This window comes from Capra hircus, chromosome 18 (genome assembly GCF_001704415.2).
Source record: "Capra hircus breed San Clemente chromosome 18, ASM170441v1, whole genome shotgun sequence".
NCBI lineage: Eukaryota > Metazoa > Chordata > Mammalia > Artiodactyla > Bovidae > Capra > Capra hircus.
The window spans coordinates 48,670,315-48,690,675 of NC_030825.1; the positions used below are offsets into that span (position 1 = coordinate 48,670,315).

The following is a 20,361-nucleotide window of genomic DNA, read 5'->3' on the forward strand; positions in this document are numbered from 1 at the left end:
ACAGAAGACACACCTCCATCCCTCACGCCCCTCGGGGCTGCGGAAGTACTCAGGAGACTAGAGCGGCACGGAGGCGACAGGTGGACTACCGTTCCCAGAAGGCGGCGCGGCGCCGCGCCTACTGCTCCCGGCAGCGCCTGCGCGTCAGGCTTTTTTCAGTTTGCGGCCGCCTAGGGCGAAACTACAGTTCCCAGGAGGCCTCGCGCGAGGCGGCTTGGAAGTGGGCAGCCTGGAAGTCACTCGGGCCACTGGAGCTGGCGGCGTCTCCAGCAAGCGGCGCGGATCTGAACGCCGCGGTCGTGGGGCCCGCGGGGCGGGCAGCCGGGACACCCAGGTATGTGGCTCCGGGTGCAGGGTTGGCCTTGCGCTAGGGTAGCGGGGAGTCGATGTCCAGTCGGACCCCGAGGGTCAGCGCGGGCGAGCTACTGGGCGGACGGCCGGGTGTGGGCACCGGCTGTTGGGGGGCGGCGGCGGCACTCTCGCCCTCCCGACCTGGCTGGACGCGTGCCCGCATGCTTCAACTTTCCAGACGAGCTACCCCGCGCCGTTGCGGGAAAGCGTGGCATGAGAGTCGGGTAGCGGTGGGTTCGTGTACGGACTCTTGCCTCTCGGGAGGTGCGATCTAGGGAAACCGCGCCGAACCTCAGTTTCTCCTTTCGGTCAAACCTGGGAAGAATAGTGGCTGTCTTATGCTGGGAATTCTGTTGAGATCCGATGAATAAAGCGTTTGTACATAGAAGACACTTATTACTTGCTTGTTTTATTGTTAGCTCCGGAGAAATGGGATGAAGGTATTATCGACTGAATGTGGTAAGCTGAGGGTGAGCCACATGGTTAGCACTCGGTGCAAGGTGGCTGTTAGGAGAAATTATTTTGCTGAGAGCTTCGGTTTTGGAGGCAGAGCCAGGTTCAAATTTAGGTTCTACCTTTTACCAGCTCTGTGACCTTGGGCGACAGACTTCACTGCTCTGTACCTTGGTTTTCTCTGTCTACAAAATGGGTATTTTTTCATAGCAGCCACCTTGTAGAGTCGTTTGGAGGATGCAGTGAGAATACCATTTGTGAAATGCTAAGAGCAGCAGCTGGCACATAGTCAGCATTTAATAAATGACCATTGATTCAGCGTTTTCCCGGTTTCTCCGAGACCCCCTGAGGGTGGGGCTCTGCCTGTAGTCTTGCTTTTCTAGTGGATCAGACTTATAACTGGTCTGGTTGACTTCCTCTCCTGCACCCTCAGGTTCCATCCGTGTAAAATGGGATAACAATATCAGCCTCAGAGGGTTGTAAGGATTTGCTGATACCGTGTTCCCAGTCCAGAGCCATCTCTCACTAAGTAGCAGCTCTTGTATATTATAATTGTTCTTCTTCCATGTGCTCCATCTGGCCCAGAGCTTGCCTAACTGTTGTGGGATGTGACATGACAGCCCTGAGCTCCCCCACATGTTCACTCCCAGCCTCAGTGTCCCATCTGTGAAATGATAGTCATAGGACATTTGTGCCAGGGTTGTTTCAATGATTCCAAAAGATAATTCATGTGTAATGTTCAGCACAGGGCCAGGTGCATCCTAAGCTCTTAATAAACATGCCTTGTTTCTCTTGATGGGCTTTTGCTGCTTATGTTTGCATTACAGTTCAGAGCAGGACAAGGTCCCCTCGCCTCTAATTTTTATTCACCAAAGGTAGAATTGTGGAACATACTGCCATATAAGGGGCTGAGAAGAAATGGCACTGACTAGCTGCTATCAGCAGGCCACCTGCCCTCCTCCCAGCTCTCACACACTCCTGCTCCCAAAACGACCACTCTGGGGCTTTTAAGTGTTGTACCACTGCTGCCCGCCATTGACTGTCTCAAAGCACCATTAGCCCCCGAGCTCCACCTCCACATGTGGGGCCTGTGCTCCTTGATGTCCTCTGCTAACTTGATGTCCCATTGGGTGCCATGAACTCAAAATGTTAAAACGAAGCTCCTTTTCCTCCCAGATCCAGTAGTCACCACCTCGGCAGATGGGCCAAACCGGAAGCCTGGGAGTCCTTCTTCTCCCCAAGGCTTCCCAGATGCAGTTGATTGGCAAGGTGGATGGTGCTGTCATTCCATAACAACCAGTTCTTTGGCCTGTCTTGGTCTCTTATCTTGTGGGCCACTGAAAGTCCCCCTTGACTACTGAAGGTGGCCTCTTCCAACATGGTTGAGTTGTTTCTTTCAAGTCACCAAGGATGGATACATGTCAAACACTGTATCATTAGGAGCCAGAGAGGGCACTGCAGATGTGGCCAGATGGCAGTGGCCACAAGTATGGAGTAAAAGCCCTGGCTGTCAGGGAGTCCATTTCTAGCCTGGCTAAGCTCAGCTGAGTCGCTTGCTTTCTTTCTGCAAAGTTACCCGGTGTCAGCGGGTTAGAATATCCTCTGTGCAACAGGCCATCCTGAGTGTTTTGGGAGGCAGCACACGCACACCCAGGAAGAGGCTGGGCAGGGAGTATGTTAGCTCTCTGTTTAGGGTGAGCCTGTCATCAGATCTGTCATTGTAATTTCTTTTTTTTTTTAGAGATTTTATTTATATATTCTTGGCTGTGCTGGGTGCTCCTTGCTGCACGTGGGTTTTCTCTAGTTGCAGTGAGCAGGGCTCTCCATTGTGGTGCACGGGCCTCTCTTTGCAGTGGCTTCTCTGGTTGCAGAGCACGGGTTCTCTGAGTAGCTGTGGCTCATGGGCTTAGGTGCTTCTCGGCATATGGGATCTTCTCAGACCAGGGATGGAACCCATGTCTCCTGGGTTGGCAGACAGATTCCTAACCCCTAGACGACCAGGGAAGCCCCTGTAATTGTAGTTTCATTTGGTGATGGGAACCTGTGGTCTCAAATTTGTTTTGACCACTAAAATTACCTAAGTGTGTTATTTTTTTATTAATTGATTGAATTGTGTTTTTTTTGTTTTTTTGGTGTTTTTTGGTTGAGCCATGTTGCTTGTTGGATCTTAGTTCCCTGACCAGGGATTGAACCTGGACTTCAGCAGTGAAAACTCCCAAGTCTTAAGCACTGGACTGCGAGGGAATTCCCCCTAAGTGCTTTTTTTTGCATCTGAGGAAATAAAGCAATGACTTTAAAACAAAAATCTTGGTCCTGATTGTTAGTGACGACAGCACGTGGGTTTTTAGCAGTCTGTGTGGAACGGTCAGAGTTAAACATGAGCCTGTTTTTCAGACATTGCAGTTGTTAGGCGGTAAATCAAAAATGGAATTTAGAATGTGCAGTGATTGGCGCCTTTTTTTTCCCCTGTGAAAGTTATTTTGCTTATATTTCAAACTTCAGTTTAAAAAAATGACCCAGGTTATGATAAGAGCTTAACCTTGTTGTGTGTATAATTTCCCAAATCTAAATTAAATGTCTATATGTTTTGATAAAATAATTGAGTAGTCATTGCCTCTAAAGCAAAGGGTTTTTAGCAGTTAGAACGAGAGGCCATTAGGACGGTTTGTGCGTTTGTGCTTTAAGACACTGCCTCTATTTCTTAGGACTTCTCTGGTCGTGGCCTTAGTTTGTATGTGTGTGTGCCCGAGGGTTGGTTGAATTTGGCTTTTAAAAAGTTATGCAAAGAAATGCATACTCGTAGTAACCTGTCAAACATTACAGAGATAGGCAAGGGAAGTAATAACTGCCACCCTTCATTCCAAAATCCCATCCCCCTAAGAAAACCATTTATTCAGACAGTGAGTGTTTACTAAGTGTCCAGTGTCAGGCTTTGGAGATGTCTGAGAGAACAAAGTAGATTCATTACCTTTGGAAATGTAGGGGTGGCTGCTCTCATCTTTTTCTGTGCTCCTTTGGATGTATGTATGCGTATAGTGGGGCATCATCCCTGGTGGCTCAGATGGTAAATAATCTGTCTGCAATGCAAGAGACCCAGGTCGGATCCACTGGAGAAGGGAATGGCAACCCACTCCAGTATTCTTGCCTGGAGAATCCCATGGACAGAGGAGCCTGGTGGGCTATAATAGTCCATGGGGTTGCAAAAGAGTCAGACACTGCTGAGTGACTAAACAGCAGCAATGCATATATCAACTGTTTTCTTTTTTCTCCCTCACCATTCCCCAGAAAAGGAGGGATCAAGTCATACATATTTGTAACTCGATTTTTAAAAATATTTGATAGCGCATATCTCTTCAAGTCATTACATACAGATCTGACTCATTCTTTTTAACAGCTAGACCCACGTTCTTCAGTGTGGAGAGACCGTGCTCCACACTGCCATTTCCCTATTACTGGACATTTAAATTCTTTCTGGGATTTCTTTTTTAAAATTTATTTGGTGGGCACCAGGTCTTAGTTGCAGCATATAAAATCTTTAGTTGTAGCATGTGAGATTTAGTTCCCTAACCAGGACTGGGAGCGTGGAGTCTTAGCCCCTAGATCACCAGGGAGGTCCCTCTAGGTTTTCTATTACATCCGCAAACACACATCCAGTAAGCATTCTGATACATAGGCAGTACGCCATAGTCGCTGAAAGCATAAATTCTGGACAGCGAATAAGAGAGACAAGATCCTTGCTCTGCTAGGGTTTACATTTCTAGCTGAGGGGACACGCAGCAAACAAGGTAGTCTCAGGTGGTTTTAATTTCAGATGGAGGCAATAACAGCGTGAGGGGATGGAGTAGACTGGTGATGGGGAACGGCTGGTTGCCTTCGCTTGTGTGACCCCAGAAGGTCTGCTGCTGCTGCTGCTGCTGCTGCTGCTGCTGAGTCGCTTCAGTCGTGTCCGACTCTGTGCGACCCCATAGACAGCAGCCCACTGGGCTCCCCCGTCCCTGGAATTCTCCAGGCAGGAACACTGGAGTGGGTTGCCATTTCCTTCTCCAATGCATGAAAGTGAAAAGTCAAAGTGAAGTCACTCAGTCGTGTCCAGCTCTTCGCGACCCCATGGACTGCAGCCTTCCAGACTCCTCCGTCCATGGGATTTTCCAGGCAAGAGTACTAGAGTGGGGTGCCATCACCTTCTCCGAGAAAGCCTCTTAGGCCTCACTGAAGGGGAGTCATGTGAGCTGAGACCTGAATGAGCAAGAGGCACCAGCTATGCCAAGAGCTGGGGGAAGACCATTCCAGGCCGAGGGAACAGGAAATGCAAAGGCCCAGGTGTGGGAATGTATTTTCTACAAAAACAGTATCATCGAAACTGGAGAAAGGTGAATTCCCACTGTTCAGGCTCATGCTACTTTAATTTTTGTAAAATAATAATACTGATAATAATAGCAGCTGACATTTCCTGGTACTTTACTCTGTACTTGGTGCTCTTCTAGGCATTTTGCACTTTTCCTCAATTAATCCTCACTCTAGAAGAAGGGGACAACAGAGGATGAGATGCTTGGATGGCATCACCGACTCAATGGACATGAGTTTGAGCAAGCTCCAGGAGTTGGTGATGGACAGAGAAGCCTGGCGTGCTCCAGTGCATGGAGTCGCAAAGAGTCGGACACGACTGAGCAACTGAACTGAAGTGAATCCTCACAAGAGTCCAGTGAAGTAGATAAATGTATGGAACTCATTGCCAATGAGGATGCTGACTCCAGGGTCCCAGGTCTTGGCCCGTATGCTATATTCCTTTCCCAGGCTCCCTTGACCAGGCTGAGGCAAGATTAAGAAGTGGGTGCAGCGTTTCCTTTCCACGTTGTTTAACATGCAGATCTCTGCGGACTATATTTAGTACCTCATTCATGTGGCCCCGGGAGTGGTCTGGGGATGTGGCGTCGTCTCCACAGTAAGACATGACAGCGTCAGATTCTGTGGGGATGTTTAGTTGGTTGGTTGTTGGTTACTTCAAAACTAAAGGCCCTTCAGCAGAGCATGTCCTCAAATAAAACAAGATTGGCGGTGTGGCCACCACACCAAACGCAAGTTAGCAAGAATTGAGGTGTGGTGTTGAAGGAGTGTGAACAAGGAGGTGTCCCATTGAGCTTGCAAGGGGTGAGCTTTGCAAGAGGACTTGGACCAGCCGGGGAAAGAGAGTTCCTAAGCACTGAACTAGTATTATGGACTGTTAAAGCTTTAAAATACCATTTAGTTATTAAAGTGCTGATGCCTGGCCCAAGTAGAGGCTCTAGGATCCTGTTCCAGCCACCATGACTGTGTCCATTTTGATCGGGTGTAGCTTGGAACTTAAGAGTTGTTCAATATTTTGAATGAAGGGCAGGCCTAGTTAGATGTGAAGATGGTGGTGGTTGCTTTTAAGACCAGGAAAAGTGTGGATGGTTTCATCCAGCCATCTATGAAGCATGTGTTTCTGCCCAGCCTGTGTGCCAGGCACCGTATGTTAGTCACATAAGAAGACTCTGGTTCTCCAGGGTTTGCACCAGAACTTTGCTTTAGAAATATAACCCAGGCCACCAATGTGGGCCATATATGTCATTGCAGATCTTATGGGGATCACAACATATAGCCAGTATAAAATTATTGAGATATATTACATCCTTTTTTTGTCACACTTCTTCAAAGTTCCATGTGAAATCTACTCCTTCAGCCATTTCCATCTGCACCAACCACGTTTCAGGTGCCCAGGAGCCACATGTATTGGACAGAGTGGGCCTCAGGTGTGAGACTCAAGTGTAGGTCAGGATTCACAGTGATGAGTCAAAGATGCCGTCCCTGTTTTATCTTGGTGAATAAGGGCAGATGAGTGATGAAAAGCATGCTGGTCAGAGGCAGGCCTAGCTAAACTCACAGCTGTCATCCTTCAAAGGCACCTTCTGGGCCTGGTGTTGTGCTTGGCGCATGTCACTTGTGTTCTGAGGTGGCCGGGACGCTGATCATCCCCACTAAACAGATGAAGGTGAGGTCTGGCAGCACGAGGCTATTTGCTCACAGTTAGCAAATGATGAGGGCAGAATTTGAACTCAGGTACAGAGACCGTACTCTTAAATCTCTGTGTGTCTGTGTTGTGTTAGTGTTTGAGGGAGGGTGGGGTCTGAGCTTTGAGCCACAAAAATACCATAGGAAGGACTCATCACACAAAACAGACTCCCAGTGTTCATCAGCCTCAGTCCTCGAGTTTCTGTTGGTATTGTAGTGCTGGTTTAGACCTGAGAGGTTGGCTGACCCCCTCCTTACTTAAGCCCCAGGTTTGGTGGGAACAGATCTTTACTTCCCAGGAAGGGGAATGGTCTTTGGGGACTGAGGACAGTGGGCAGGATGAGTGAAGGAAATGAGAAAAGGACCTAGCCTATTGAAAGTCCATTCTAAGCAGCTTCTGTGGGCATGAAGCCTCTTTTCTTTTCTTTTTTTTAAAAATATTTATTTATTTATGTATTTGGCTGCATTGGATCTTAGTTGCAACATGAGGGGCTCCTCCTTCGTTGCAGAATGTGGGCTTAGTTGCCCCACAGCTGAGGAAAGTTCCCGAAGCCTCTTTTCTCTTTCATCTGCCTCCTCTCTCTGTCCCTCTTGACTGTGACCTCCTGAGGGAGCTTCGTGGCCTTTTCCTGTCTCAGCGACAGCCAAGTTTACCCAGTGTGTGAGTATTGCCCTTGCCTGATTCAGAGGCACTGCTGCGTGGGGGCTAGCGGGAAGGGGACTCTCTCATCTATGGGAGTCATTATTCTAGAACTTCAGTTACTCTCTTGGTTCAGGATTCCCCCTCTCAGGAGCAAGGAGTATCTGGACCTTGTACCTAAACAAGGCAGGTGCTAGAGATTCCGAGTCTGTTCACGTGCCCAGATGACCTGTGCCAGCCCCAGTGGTGATTCCTGAGCGCTTTCACCTCTTTACCTCTCTTATCTCCTACTGCTGGACAGTGCCTGGCTGGTTAAAGATCCTCAGTGTGTGTCAGCTGAATTGCTGATACGAGCCAAGGTTCCCTGAGCTCTTACTGTGTACAAGTCTCTGCTCTGGGTGCTTTTCATGTAATATCTCATTTAATCCTCATAACTCCATGGTGTAGGTATTCTTACCATTCACATTTCTTACGTAAATAGACTCAGGTCCTGAGAAATACAAATCACAAAGCTGGTGAGTATCAAAGTCAGGATTCAAACCCAAGCCAGTCAAGTCCAGGCTGTCTTTTTTTTCAAGTTTCATCTATCTGTTTTTGTTTTTGTCTGCGCTGAGTCTTCATTGCTGCATGCGGGCTTTCTCTAGTTGTGGCATCTGGGGGGTACTGGCGGTGTGGTGGCTTCTCTTGCTGTGGGGTGCAGGCTCTAGAGCACAGGTGTCAGTAGCTGTGGTTCATGGGTCTTAGTTGCTCTGTGACATGGGGTATCTTCCTGGACCAGGATTGAACCTGTGTCCCCTGCATTGGCAGGCAGATTCTTAACCACTTGTCTACCAGGGAAGTCCCTAGGTCCAGGCTCTTAAACGCCCAGTCTGCAGTCTGTCCGTGGACAGCAGGTGGCCGAATGGGGTCGGGAAGCAGGGCCACACTGGCGAGTTGCAGTCTCCCCACTCCACACGTGGTCTCTGAACTGGTCTGGGGTAGTCCTGCAGCAGGTCCCAGGCCCCTTTGGGCCTGGAGACTTGACCATCACCCTGGGTGTGAGGTTTTTCTCTAATTCTGGACTTGAGGGACTTTTCCCTTGTGGTCCAGTGGCTAAGACTCTGTGTTCTCAATGCAGGGGGCCTGGGTTCGATCCCTATTTAGGAAGCTAGATCCCACATGCCATAATAAGACCTGGGGGGTCAAATAAATAAATACAAATACATATTTTAAAAAAATCAGCCAAAAATAACAAAAATGCACTGGATGTTTGACATTATTAAGGAATTCTTGTTAATTTTTGAAGATGTGATAATGATACTGTGGTTCTGCTTAAGAAAAGGTCCTTATTTTGAAGAGTTACAGTCTAAAATCCCCATGAACTGTTAAGATACCTGAGATTTGCTTCAGATTAATGTGGATGGGCAGGGAGGTGAGGGGCCCAAGTGTATGGGCGAGGAAAGAGAGGAAGTAAGATTGGCCAGGAGGCATTGCTGCTGAAGCTGGCTGGAGGGGCGTTCTTATGCTCTGCTTTTCACCTTTGTGTGTTTGCACCACGAACACCTCGCCACGAAAAGTTAGAAGCAGATATAACAACTATCACTCAGTGTTGGTGTGTTTCAAACTCGAGTGTAGTGTGGAGGGATTCCCTACCTCTGCCCAGTCCACTTATATAATACAAAAGTGGTATTTTTTTTTTTCTCTTTTCATCCTACGAGTCAATCTTTGGCTCTATTGGCCACATGCTCCCCCGACTGCTCTGAGCACCATGGCGCTGGTTCTCTGAGTCAGCTCACAGAGGTCCCTCTTTCTCCAGGTCTGGTTTTCTCCAGCATCTGAGCGTGGGGCCCCTCCCACATTTTTTCCAAAGACGAGTTCCAGCAGGAGGCCTCAGATCCTCCCCGCATCCTCCCCTCAGGACAGACTGCACAGATCCTTCCTCTGATGTGTCTCTGTCAGCCGCCCCCCCCCCCACCCCGCCCAACCCTGCAAGGAACCACAATCCAGCATTTGGTTTTGCCTCCAGCGCTGCTGCGGGAGGCAGGGAAAATGCCCCCTTTCAGTCCTGACTTTTGACAAAGCTGCAAGATGTAGCATGTGATAGTGCCACGGACCTGATGGTATTTCTCATCAAGCCAGCAGATAAAACTCCTTTAGAACAAACATGCACAGCACCGCCCCCCCTCCCCCCGCCCGCCCCTTCACATCAAGCAGAGAGGCTCCTGTTGCATTTGTTCATTGGGGGTCTGTAACTGAACAGCGAGTCAGCAAGGGGCAGAAATCCGCGTGTGAAAGTGGCAGGAAAAGCGGGTACCCTCATTTGAGGGTTTCTGCTTGTGGTTTGCTCGCCAGGGAGGGGTAGAGATGTGTGATGTGAAGAGGAACTCGGGTCTGGCCTTGCTCGGGGCTGGTGCCATTGGTTCTGGTGGTGGGCTCTTTCTCTGTATCGCGCTTTTGGTTTGCAGGGAGGAAGGCAGGCCGGGTCCTGGAACCCCCCCCCGCCCCCACCTCCTGCAGGCGTTGCTACCTCTGCCGCCACAGCAGTTCTCTTCTTTCCTGTTCCTTTGCAGGCTCTGAAGCGTGTCTAGCGCGGAGAGCTCATTAGGATCACTGTCATCAGTTTAGGCAGCCTGCTTTTTCCGGGTTTCCCAGTGTAGACCTATATATGTTGAATCTGAAGGTGGCAGACCCCAAACACTGATACTGATTTTTTTTTAAATATTCATGTATTTATTTGGCTGCGCCAGTTCTTGGTTGTGGCACGCAAGATCTTTGAGCTTTGTTGCGGCATGCAAACTCTTAGTTGTGGCACGTAGGATCTAGTTCCCTGACCCGGGATTGAACCTGGGCCCTTTGCATTGGAAGTGCAGAGTTTGAGCCACTGGCCCACCAGGGAAGTCCCCTGATTATGATTCTTAAACTTACTCATTCAACAGATATTCATCCAGCTGAATGTTCTTCCAGGTACTAGGTTTATAGCAGTGAGCAAAGCAGACAAGGGTTCTCCCCTTCTAGGGCTCTCAGTCAAGCCGGGATTCAAACAATCAACAGATAAATAAGACGTATACTGTGTTAGGGCGGTTCCCAGGTGGCACTAGTGGTCAAGACTGCCTACCAGTGCAGGAGACGTAAGAGGCCTGAGTTCGATCCCTGGGTCAGGAAGATCCCCTGGAGGAGGGCATGGCAGCCACTCCAGTATTCATGCCTGGAGAATCCCATGGACGGAGGAGTCTGGTGGGCTGCAGTCCATAGGGTCGCAAAGAGTCTGAAGTGATTTAGCATGCACACATACTGTGTTTGATGGTAATAAGTTCTGAGTGGAAGATACTAAGAAAGGGGATGTGAGATATTAGGGTGGAGGATGTTGACAGTTTAGACAGGGTGCCAAGGGATGGCCTCCCTGGGAGTGACCTGAGATCAGGCCTGAAGGAGGCGAGGCAGTGTGAGCAGTGGGGGTTTCTTGGCAGAGGGAGCAGCCAGTGCAAAGGCCCTGAGACAGCGGCTGGAGCAGAGTGGAAGGGGGAGCAGGAGTTGGAAGATCTCTTGGCATCTAGTGCAGCCTCGTCTTTTCTCTGAGATGGGACCATATTGCAGGGCGTGTTGAGTTATTAAATTTCATTAAGGGACTTCCCTGGTGTCCAGGGGCTAATAATCCCCCTTGCAATTCAGGGGATGCAGGTTCGATCCCTGGCCAGGGAACTAAGATCCTGCATGCTGCAACTAAGACCTGATACAGCCAAGTAAATACATAAATAAATTTTTTTTAACGTTTCATTAAGTTTTGATTAGTGGCCACACGTGCATGGAACCAAAGGAACAAAAATAAAGCACCCAGTTCCCTTCCCCAGAGGCCACCACCATCCCTGGTTCTTGTTGGTGACCAGTTCCTTGGCACTGCATTATTTGACTCATTTCCTGGCCTACATTTGTTCGAACCGTATGAAATTGCCTTTTTTGTGGGTCAGAAAGAATGGTTGAATGTTGACAGTTTTGGGAGGTTCAGCCTAACAGCTTCCTTTCCAGGGCCCAAGGAACTTGACCCATCCTTTCTTTGGTGCTTCCCTGGTAGTTCAGATGGTAAAGAAAATAGCTGCAATGCGGGAGACGCGGGTTCGATCCCTGGATTGGGAAGATCCCCTGGAGAAAGGAGTGGCTCCCCATTCCAGTATTCTTGCCTGGAGAATCCCATGGACAGAGGAGCCTGGTGGGCTACAGTCCATGGGGTTGCAAAGAGTGGGACACAATGAACACTTTCTTGCCTCAGGGATTGGTGGTCAGAGGTCGGGACCCCCTTTCTGCACCCGCACATCTCTTTCATTGACTGGCCCAACAGTGTCTGCGACACCAGTGTGTGTAAACCCCCTGCTCACCCATAGCCCCATACCCGTCTTGCTGTTAAGCCTGACAAGACGCTGCCTCTTCCTCCTAGGACGGTACCTGGGGGTGGCATTAGGCGTTCTTTGGCTTTCTGCGTCTTGGAGCCACCAGTTTTGAAATCACAGATAACTTGCAGAGGGAAGGGCATCCCTGGACTCTTACCAGGTGTTTGGCATGACTCACATGGCGGGACTGGATCAGTAACTGGGCAGAGTAGGTGGTAGAGAACCAGCCCAGAGTGTCCAGGAGGAGGTACTGGGACTGTGTAGGCTCAGGCTGTGGGGGGAGGGCTGAAGAGCGATGAAGAAAGGCCGTCCCTCTCCTCTGGTGTGTCCCCTCCAGAGAGCACACATCCTGAACCCCAGGGCCCTGGGCTGGATCTTGCTTTGGGGGAATTCAGCCAGAAAATGGTTTCAGTTGGTTTGCCTTTGGCTGCCAACAATACTGTTAGCAACAACAGCAGCAAATGTTTTTTTTTGGGGGTGGGGGTGGCGTACCACATGGTGTGTGGAACTTCCCTGACCAGGGATCGAACCTAACCCCTGGGCCATCAGGGACATGCCAGCAAATAGATAATTTATACAGTGTCTGCTAGATGCTAGGCACTGTGCTAGGTGCTTCCCACAAAGTGATTCATTTAAACCTCCCAACAACCCTGCAAGTACCCTTATTACTCCCCTTTTGCTGATGAGGCCAACTAAATTTAAATAACTTACCCGACAGCTAGAAAATGGTGGTGACACGATTTGGATCCTGGCAGCCTGGCTCCAGAGGCCACATCCTGAACTCTCAATCGCTGTGCTCCTGTCGTGGTTCTCAAACCCGTGCAGGCACCAGCATCCCCCAGAGGGCTGCTTAAAACGCGAGTTGCTGGGCCCCACCCAGAGTTTCCGATTCAGTAGGTCTGGCTTGAGAATATACATTTCTAACAAGTCCCCAGGTGATACTGCTGCTCCTGGGCCTGGGAGCACATTTCTGAGAACCACCGACCTGACCTACTATAATAGGAAGTTCAAATGAAATTGGCCCCAAATCAGGAGACTGATGATCTGTAACAAAGAAGCCTACAGATAGGCAGCACCAGGACAGAATAATTAAGCCTGTAAGGAGATCAGCCCTCTCCACTATACTTGGTGTGTCTCCTGTGTCCTCAGGCTCCCCTCACGGCCACAGGATGACTGTCACAGCTCCAGTCATCATTCCTGACGAGGCGATATCCAGCAGCAGAAATATCCGGAGTCTGGAGGATATGTCCAGAGCATCTCTTAGGAGTGTGGAAACTCTTCCTAAAAGCCCCGCCTCCCAGATTCCCCTCATATCTCATTGGCCAGCATTGTGATACCTGACCATGCCTGGGCAAATCACAGGCAAGAGCCAATCAGGATTTATTGTCAGGGCTGGGGCCTCTTCACCTGAAGCACAGGACCATGTAGTGCGGCTCCAGGAATAAACCCGTAGTACTGTTTAGGAAAAGACTGGGAGAGGGGGATGGACATTGGGTGGGCAGACAGTTGGATCTGCTGCAGAAGTTAGGGAAACAGGTGAAAGCCTCGTACCTATCTATTTTTGTGTCACTATCCTTACCAACAGTGTCCTTCCTTTTGTAATTACCTGAATCAGGACATGGCTTTTAAATTCTCTAATCATTTCCACCTTTAAGAAAGTGTGCACAGAGTCCCTGTATCATAGGAGCTCTCAATCCTGTCGGGAAACGAAGTATTTCATCTGAACACTCAGGGAAACCCAAGCTGGGGAATGAGGCAGCAGTCTGAGGGGCGGTGTTGGTGGTCCGTGAGCCCACTCACTATGCTCAGCAACACTTGGGGCTCCTCTCTCTGCTTCTGGCCAGTATTCCCATTCAAGGTGCTCCTTGCAGAGGCTCAGTTTCCCCCTTTGAGGACTGCCTGGTAGGGTGGTTGTGAGGAAGAAGGGAGAGGTTGCAGGGAATTTCCTGGCAGTCCGGTGGTTAGGATTCTGCACTTTCACTGCCAGAGCTCAGGTTTAATTCCTGGTGAAGGAACTAGGATTCCACAAGCTGGCTTAGTGGAAAAAAGAGAGGATGCAGGTCAAGTGCTTACCCCCAGGAGCTAGCTCATGGTAAGTGCTCAATAATGTGGCCCCTGCTGTTAACATATTTAATTTGACTTACTAATTGAATAGGGCTTTTCTGGTGTTTCAAGGGTAAAGAATCTGCCTGCAATGCAGGAGATATGGGTTCAATCCCAGGGTCAGGAAGATCCCCTCTAGAGGAAATGGCAACCCACTCCAGTATGGAAAAATTTTCCAGTCTGGAAAATCCCATGGACAGAGGAGCCTGGTGAGCTATAGTCTATGGGATCGCAAAGAATCGGATACGACTTAGGGACTAAACAACAATTAATTGAATAGTTATCATTTAATAATCCCACCCTTTCCTCCCAACAACACATGAAAGTGACCATTCATTTTGCAGACTGACATTTCCTGTGGGTGCCTGTTGCTGCAGCTTATGGACCCAGCATAAAGCTGTTGCCCTGTAGATCTGCCAAGGGACTGAGAAACAAAGAGCAGGCTGTGGAGCCACACCACTTGGGCTCAAGTCCTGGATCCATCTCGGGCTCCCATGTGACCTTGGGCAAGCCACTAGCCTTGCAGTACCTTGGGTTCCATATCTTTAAGGTGGTAATGAAACCGTGTAACTCAGATTGAGATTTGAATCAGTGAGCCCAGACTTGAACCCAGCCAGAAGCTAGATGGGGACTTGAATCCACGGTCTTTTAACTGAGATCCCACACCTGGTCTCAGGACTTAATGAAGCTCAGGTTCTTGATGTCTCCTTGCAGAAAGGATTCAGTGAAAGACAAAGCGATAGCTAAGAAGTTGATTTATTTAGAGAGAAATACACTCCACACACAGAGTGTGGGCCGTCTCAGAAGGGGAGAGTGGCCTTGAAATACGGTGTGGTTAGTTTTTATAGGCTGAGTCATTTCATAGGCTAATGAGTGGGAGGATTATTCCAACTATTTTGGGGAAGGGGGTGAGATTTCCAGGAATTGGGCCACTGCCCAGTTTGTGGTCTTTGATGATTGGCCTCAAAACTGTCCCCATACCTGTGAGTGTGTCATTTATCTTGTGCGTGTGTTTCAGTGAGCGTATACTGAGACTCAGGGTCTAGTGGAAGTTGACTTGTCCACCATCTTGGACTTACTTGGTTCTAATCAGTTTATGTCATGTCCTCGGGCTGTGTCATTCTTAAAAAGTCTGTGCCCTGTCACTTTCCCTCTGAGGTTGATGGGACAATTGCATTCAAGCACCCAAAGCATTTTGAGCACTGCAGCCCCTGGCCCACAGTGAGCACTCAGTATATCTGCTGTATCTGCTGTTCTTTGAATATTTGTGCCAGTTTATTCACAGGGGTGGCTTACTCCTTGGAAGGAAAGTTATGACCCACCTAGACAGCATATTAAAAAGCAGAGACATTACTTTGTCAACAAAGGTCTGTCTAGTCAAGGCTATGGTTTTTCCAGTAGTCATGTATGGATGTGAGAGTTGGACTATAAAGAAAGCTAGGCGCTGAAGAATTGATGCTTTTGAAGTGTTGTTGGAGAAGACTCTTGGAGAGTCCCTTGGACTGCAAGGAGATCCAACCAGTCCATCCTAAAGGAGATTAGTTCTGGGTGTTCATTAGAAGTACTGATGTTGAAGCTCAAACTCCAATACTTTGGCCACCTGACGCGAAGAGCTGACTTATTTGAGAAGACCCTGATGCTGGGAAAGATTGAGGGCGGGAGGAGAAGGGGACAATAGAGGATGAGATGGTTGGATGGCATCACCGATTCAATGGACGTGGATTTGGGTGGACTCTGGCAGTTGGTGATGGATAGGGAGGCTGGCGTGCTGTAGTTCATAGGGTCACAAAGAGTCAGACACGACTGAGCAACTGAACTGAACTGATTCACAGGGGATATGACTTCCCTGGTGGCTCAGTGGTAAAGAATCTTCCTGCCAATGCAGGAGACACAGGAGATGGGGGTTTGATCCGTGGGTTGGGAAGATCACTTGGAGAAGGAAATGGCAACCCACTCCAGTATTCTTGCCTGGAAAAATCCCACAGACAGAGGAACCTGGTGGACTGCAGTCCATGGGATTGCAGAGTCAAACTCGACTTAGCAACTAAACAAATAAATAAGCTCCTTGAGGGCAGGGTCTGTGTTTTGTTGTTGTTGTTGTTGAAACCACTGTGTCCTGAGTAGATGGGTTATATATTTCTTTTGTGGATGAAAACAAGGGCAGTAAGTCAGCCTTCTTTTGTTTTCCCTTTAGCTGCCCAGAATTTAAACTTGGTGACGGTAATAATCTCCTGTTTTGAACCTGATTGAATCTGGAGTCAGCATGTGATGACTGCAGCTGGTGGTTGAGCATTTTGTGCATTAGGGCTAAATGCTCTCTGTAAGCCCTCGCTGTGGAGAAGGAAATGGCAACCCACTCCAGTGTTCTTGCCTGGGGAATCCCAGGGATTACGAGCCTGGTGGGCTGCCGTCTATGGGGTCACACAGAGTCGGACACGATGAAGTGACTTAGCAGCAGCAGCAAGCCCTCACTGACTCTTCACACTCACCCCATTTTACCATTGAGGAACCTGAAGCCCAGTTGAGGGTGGGGCACCTGTCTTTCCTCTTGAGGAGGTCCAGTGCTGAGGTTAACAACTGGAAACCCAAGAGTTGCTCTGCTTGGCTTAACTCTGCGCCACCACTTTCTTGCTGTGTGACCTTTCGCCTGTGACTTCTCTGTTCTTGAACTTTCTCATATGTAAAGTAGGAATGCTAATCGTACTTACTTAGGACGGCTGTGAAGCCTAGGGGAGCGGGGAGATAATTCACGTCACGTGAAGTGCAGAGTGAGGAGGGGGCGTTCTGGGGCTGTTATTGTTGGGCACACCCATTCCTCGGTGCTTCCCAGGCTGGCTGGAGGAGTCCGGTGGCCGCGCTCAATCATTAAGCCGCGCTGCTTCGGCGAGCCGGCTGCCCTTCCGCCCGGCGAAAAGGAGCCCGTCTTTGGATCGTGCGGTTGTGAATGAAGCGAGCAGGGGAGGCCGTGGGCGCCGATCCAGCCCTGGATCGGCCAGCGAACAGGTGGCGCGCTCCTAGATCCGAGGCCAGCCGCCTTTGTTACCTTGAACTTTCACTGAAGCCCATTCAGGCTCCTCAGACCACGTGTCTGATGAGTAAGGAGTCCTTTTATTTCCCTCCCCTGAAGGGACCGCTGGCAGAACAGCCCGCCTTGGGGACGCGCCTTGTTCGCGAGACCAGCCTGCTGTCGGGGGAACTCCGGTGGCCGGCGGGTCGTTGCTGCGGCTGTTGCTGAACAAGTCGCTGTGAGGAGCTGGCGCGGCAGGTTCCCGCTTCCGCATTCCAGACACCCACCGCGGGCGGGGGAGGGCGAGGGCGGCCGCGGGCGCGGGCAGGCAGGTGGCCTCGGCCCGGGCCGGACCCTGGAGCTCCCCTCCGGGTCACCTGCCGACTTTGTGATCCCGGCCGGGCTCCGGACGTCTTTCAGGTGAGCGGTGGCGGTTAAGTTTGGTAGGGACTTGCAGAGAAAGTGCAGTGTGTTTCCTTCTTTTCGGGCATGAGACTGGTGGTTTTGTTTTCTTTTCTTTTTTCCCTCTCCTCTCCCATGAAATGTTTACCTGTCTGCTGCTGACTGTGAAGAAAGGGTGGGCGGAGTGTGGAGGGAGTGAGAAGGAAATGGAGGAGATTTCTCCCCGGAGAAGGCATGGGTGAATGCTGAACTCCCAGGGGGATGCCAACTTCTGTACCAGTGGGGCATCCTAGCCTGGTCCAGATGAGCTGTGTGGTCTCAGGCGAGTTCCTTTCCCTCTCTGAAGCTCAGTTTCCTCATCTGATGAGGTGGTAAATAGGAGCAGTACCCACTCACCTTCCTAGTGAATCATTGCTCACAGCCTGGGTGCTCACAGCCTGGGCGCTCACAGCCTGGGCGCTCACAGCCTGGGCGCAGAGTGGTGGTCAGTGTCAGCTCTCCCTAGCCCCCCTGATTCCCTGTCTGACCGTATCTCTGACTTCTCACCTGCTGCTAGCTGCCTCCTGCCCTTCCTCCCTCAGGGCTCTTGCCGCGGCTGTTCCCTCTACCTGTAGCATTTCCCCAGTATCCCCAAAGCTCCCACCCCCTTGGGGCTCTGCTCACATGTCACCTTCTCAGTGAGGCCTCTCTCCTCCCTAAGTAGCACCTTCTCCATCACACTCTAGCCCTCTGCTCTGCGTTGGTTTTCTTCATAGCATGACCACTGACGTGTTTATTCTCCCACCTCCCCTACCGTTGTTGTTTAGCCACTAAGTTGTGTCTGACTCTTTGCCACCCCGTGGACTGTAGCCCACCAGGCTCCTCTGTCCATGGGATTTCCCAGGCATGAATACTGGAGTGGGCTGCCGTTTCCTCCTCCAGATAGTCTTGCTGGCCCAGGAATCGAACCCGGTTTTCTCCTGCATTGGCAGGCGGACTCTTTATCCCCTAAGCCACCAGGGAAGTCTCCTCCCCTACCGTAGGCCCCAGGAAAGCACAGGTACTTCTGTCTTTCTTTGTGGAATCATCCCTGGCATGTAGTAGGTGTGCGATACATTGTCTCATGAGTGGATTTAGGATCATGAGTGAGGAAGGGTGGCTGTTCCTATCTGGGTTTTGAGGAGAATGTCAACATATCCTCAAACCTGGGGCTGAGGGTGGGCCGGCGGTGTGCGCACACCCTCTCCTTGGTCACCCAGGGTCTTCAGGCCTCCCTGCAGCGTCCAGCCCTCTGGCTTCCTGTCTGTCCATCAGCTCCTCCAGCCTGTGCAGCCTGGGCCCTGACAATGCCATGGGTGTATGTGGCATGGAACAGATGGCCTTGACCCTGACCTTGCTTCTCATGAGCACAGAGGATGTGTGCAGTTTAGCTCAGGTGAGGAAGGCTTTGTTGAAGACACCACACACATCCTCCCACACACATAACCCGCCCCCAACCTTCCCATATATGTAGAAAGCTGACTCTATTATCAGGCCCTCTTGAGTGTTCCTGCAGTAGTAGGGGGTCAGGGAATACTTTGGAAATAAGAATGAACTGGCCAGGCAGAGTTTATCAGTCTCCCCGGCTTTTACAGGCAATCATTCTTGTTCTGGGGCTGAACAGGCTTTAATTAAACGGTGAGCTCCACGAGTCTGACCGTGTAAGAGCTGACACCTCCACATCTGTCTCCTGGCTCCCGGTGTCAGCAATTGATTCTGTAAAAATATCCCGGGCTGGGCTTCCCCAGGCTCCACGGAGCGAGGTCAGTGGCCCTCTTGGGTTTCTCCCAACAGCACGGAGGGCCTGAGGTGTGTGCAGCCTTCACACACATCCTCACACCTAGGGGCCTACTGCTATTTTAAGAATGTGCAAAGTGTCAAGAATTGCTGCTCCTGTAAACTCTTAACTCTGTCCTCTGAGCTCCAAGTGCAGTGGGTTTTGGAGTTGACCCTCTTGCATAATAGTGCTCCCAGCACTGCCCAAGCTTTCGGCCACAGCACTTGGCTTCTCTGGGCCTCAGTTTCCGTATCTGGAAGATGGGAATAATTAATAGTACCTGCATTAAGTGAGCAGTTTAAAGTGCAATGGGGTGACCTAGCACTGTGTCTAGTGGATTGAGAGCACTCACTTAATGGGATAATTATTTTTACAATTTTTTTCAAGTCATTTAAAAATGTTTCCAGTCCCTTTTTTGGGGGGTTCCTTTCTACCGCATCCCCATGCCAGCATTCTCTCACAGTCCTTCACCCATGGGAACAATCAAGCACTGTATGTATCTTTCCACATGTTTCTCCATGGTTATATAATGCTATGCTGCTGCTAAGTCACTTCAGTCATGTCCAATCTGTGCAACCCCATAGATGGCAGCCCACCAGGCTCCCCTGTCCCTGGGATTCTCCAGGCAAGAACACTGGAGTGGGTTGCCATTTCCTTCTCCAATGCATGAAAGTGAAGTCACTCAGTCTTGTCCGACCCTCAGCGACCCCATGGACTGCAGGCTCCTCTGTCCATGGCATTTTCATGGCAAGAGTACTGGGAGTCGGGTGCCATTGCCTTCTCCTATATAATCCTATAGGGAAATATTACCCTATAAGGGATAATATTGCCCTCATTTTCCTGCAGGTTGCTTTTCTTACATGGCAGTACTGTGTGGAAATGGAGGCCCAAGTCCTCAGGTTATGCTCAAATTTGCTCTTGTTAATGTCTCCATAACACATGGAGGGGTGGGTGTACCAGAGTTTATTTGGCTCGGCTGTTACTGATGTGCATTCCTTTTGTTTCTAGGTTTTTTTTTTTTTTTCCCCCTCCTCCGTATTATTTTTACTGACAGCTTCTTAAAATTAGATTGCAGACATCCCATCTGCTTAGCCACCTTGTGGCTAAGCCGTCCCACCTTGTTAAGCTCTAAGCCTCTGAGAATGAATAGGAAGTGGTATTAGTTTAATGAGGCGTCTTGCCCAGATAGGAGATATGTTTTTGGAGGGTTCTCACCAGG

General features: G+C 49.9%; 1 protein-coding gene across 5 annotated transcripts in view; it reads left to right on the forward strand.

Moving 5' to 3' along the window:
* SIPA1L3 (signal induced proliferation associated 1 like 3) overlaps positions 235-20,361 on the forward strand; it is a 253,444-nt gene continuing 233,317 nt past the window's right edge. For 4 of the 5 annotated variants that reach the window (XM_018062310.1, XM_018062313.1, XM_018062312.1 and 1 more), the window contains exon 1: positions 235-334. The gene's annotated coding sequence lies outside the window, so the exon portion shown is untranslated. Of the gene's footprint in view, positions 335-17,070; positions 17,366-20,361 lie in introns of those variants that run through there. The other variant, XM_018062311.1, reaches the window with a different exon arrangement.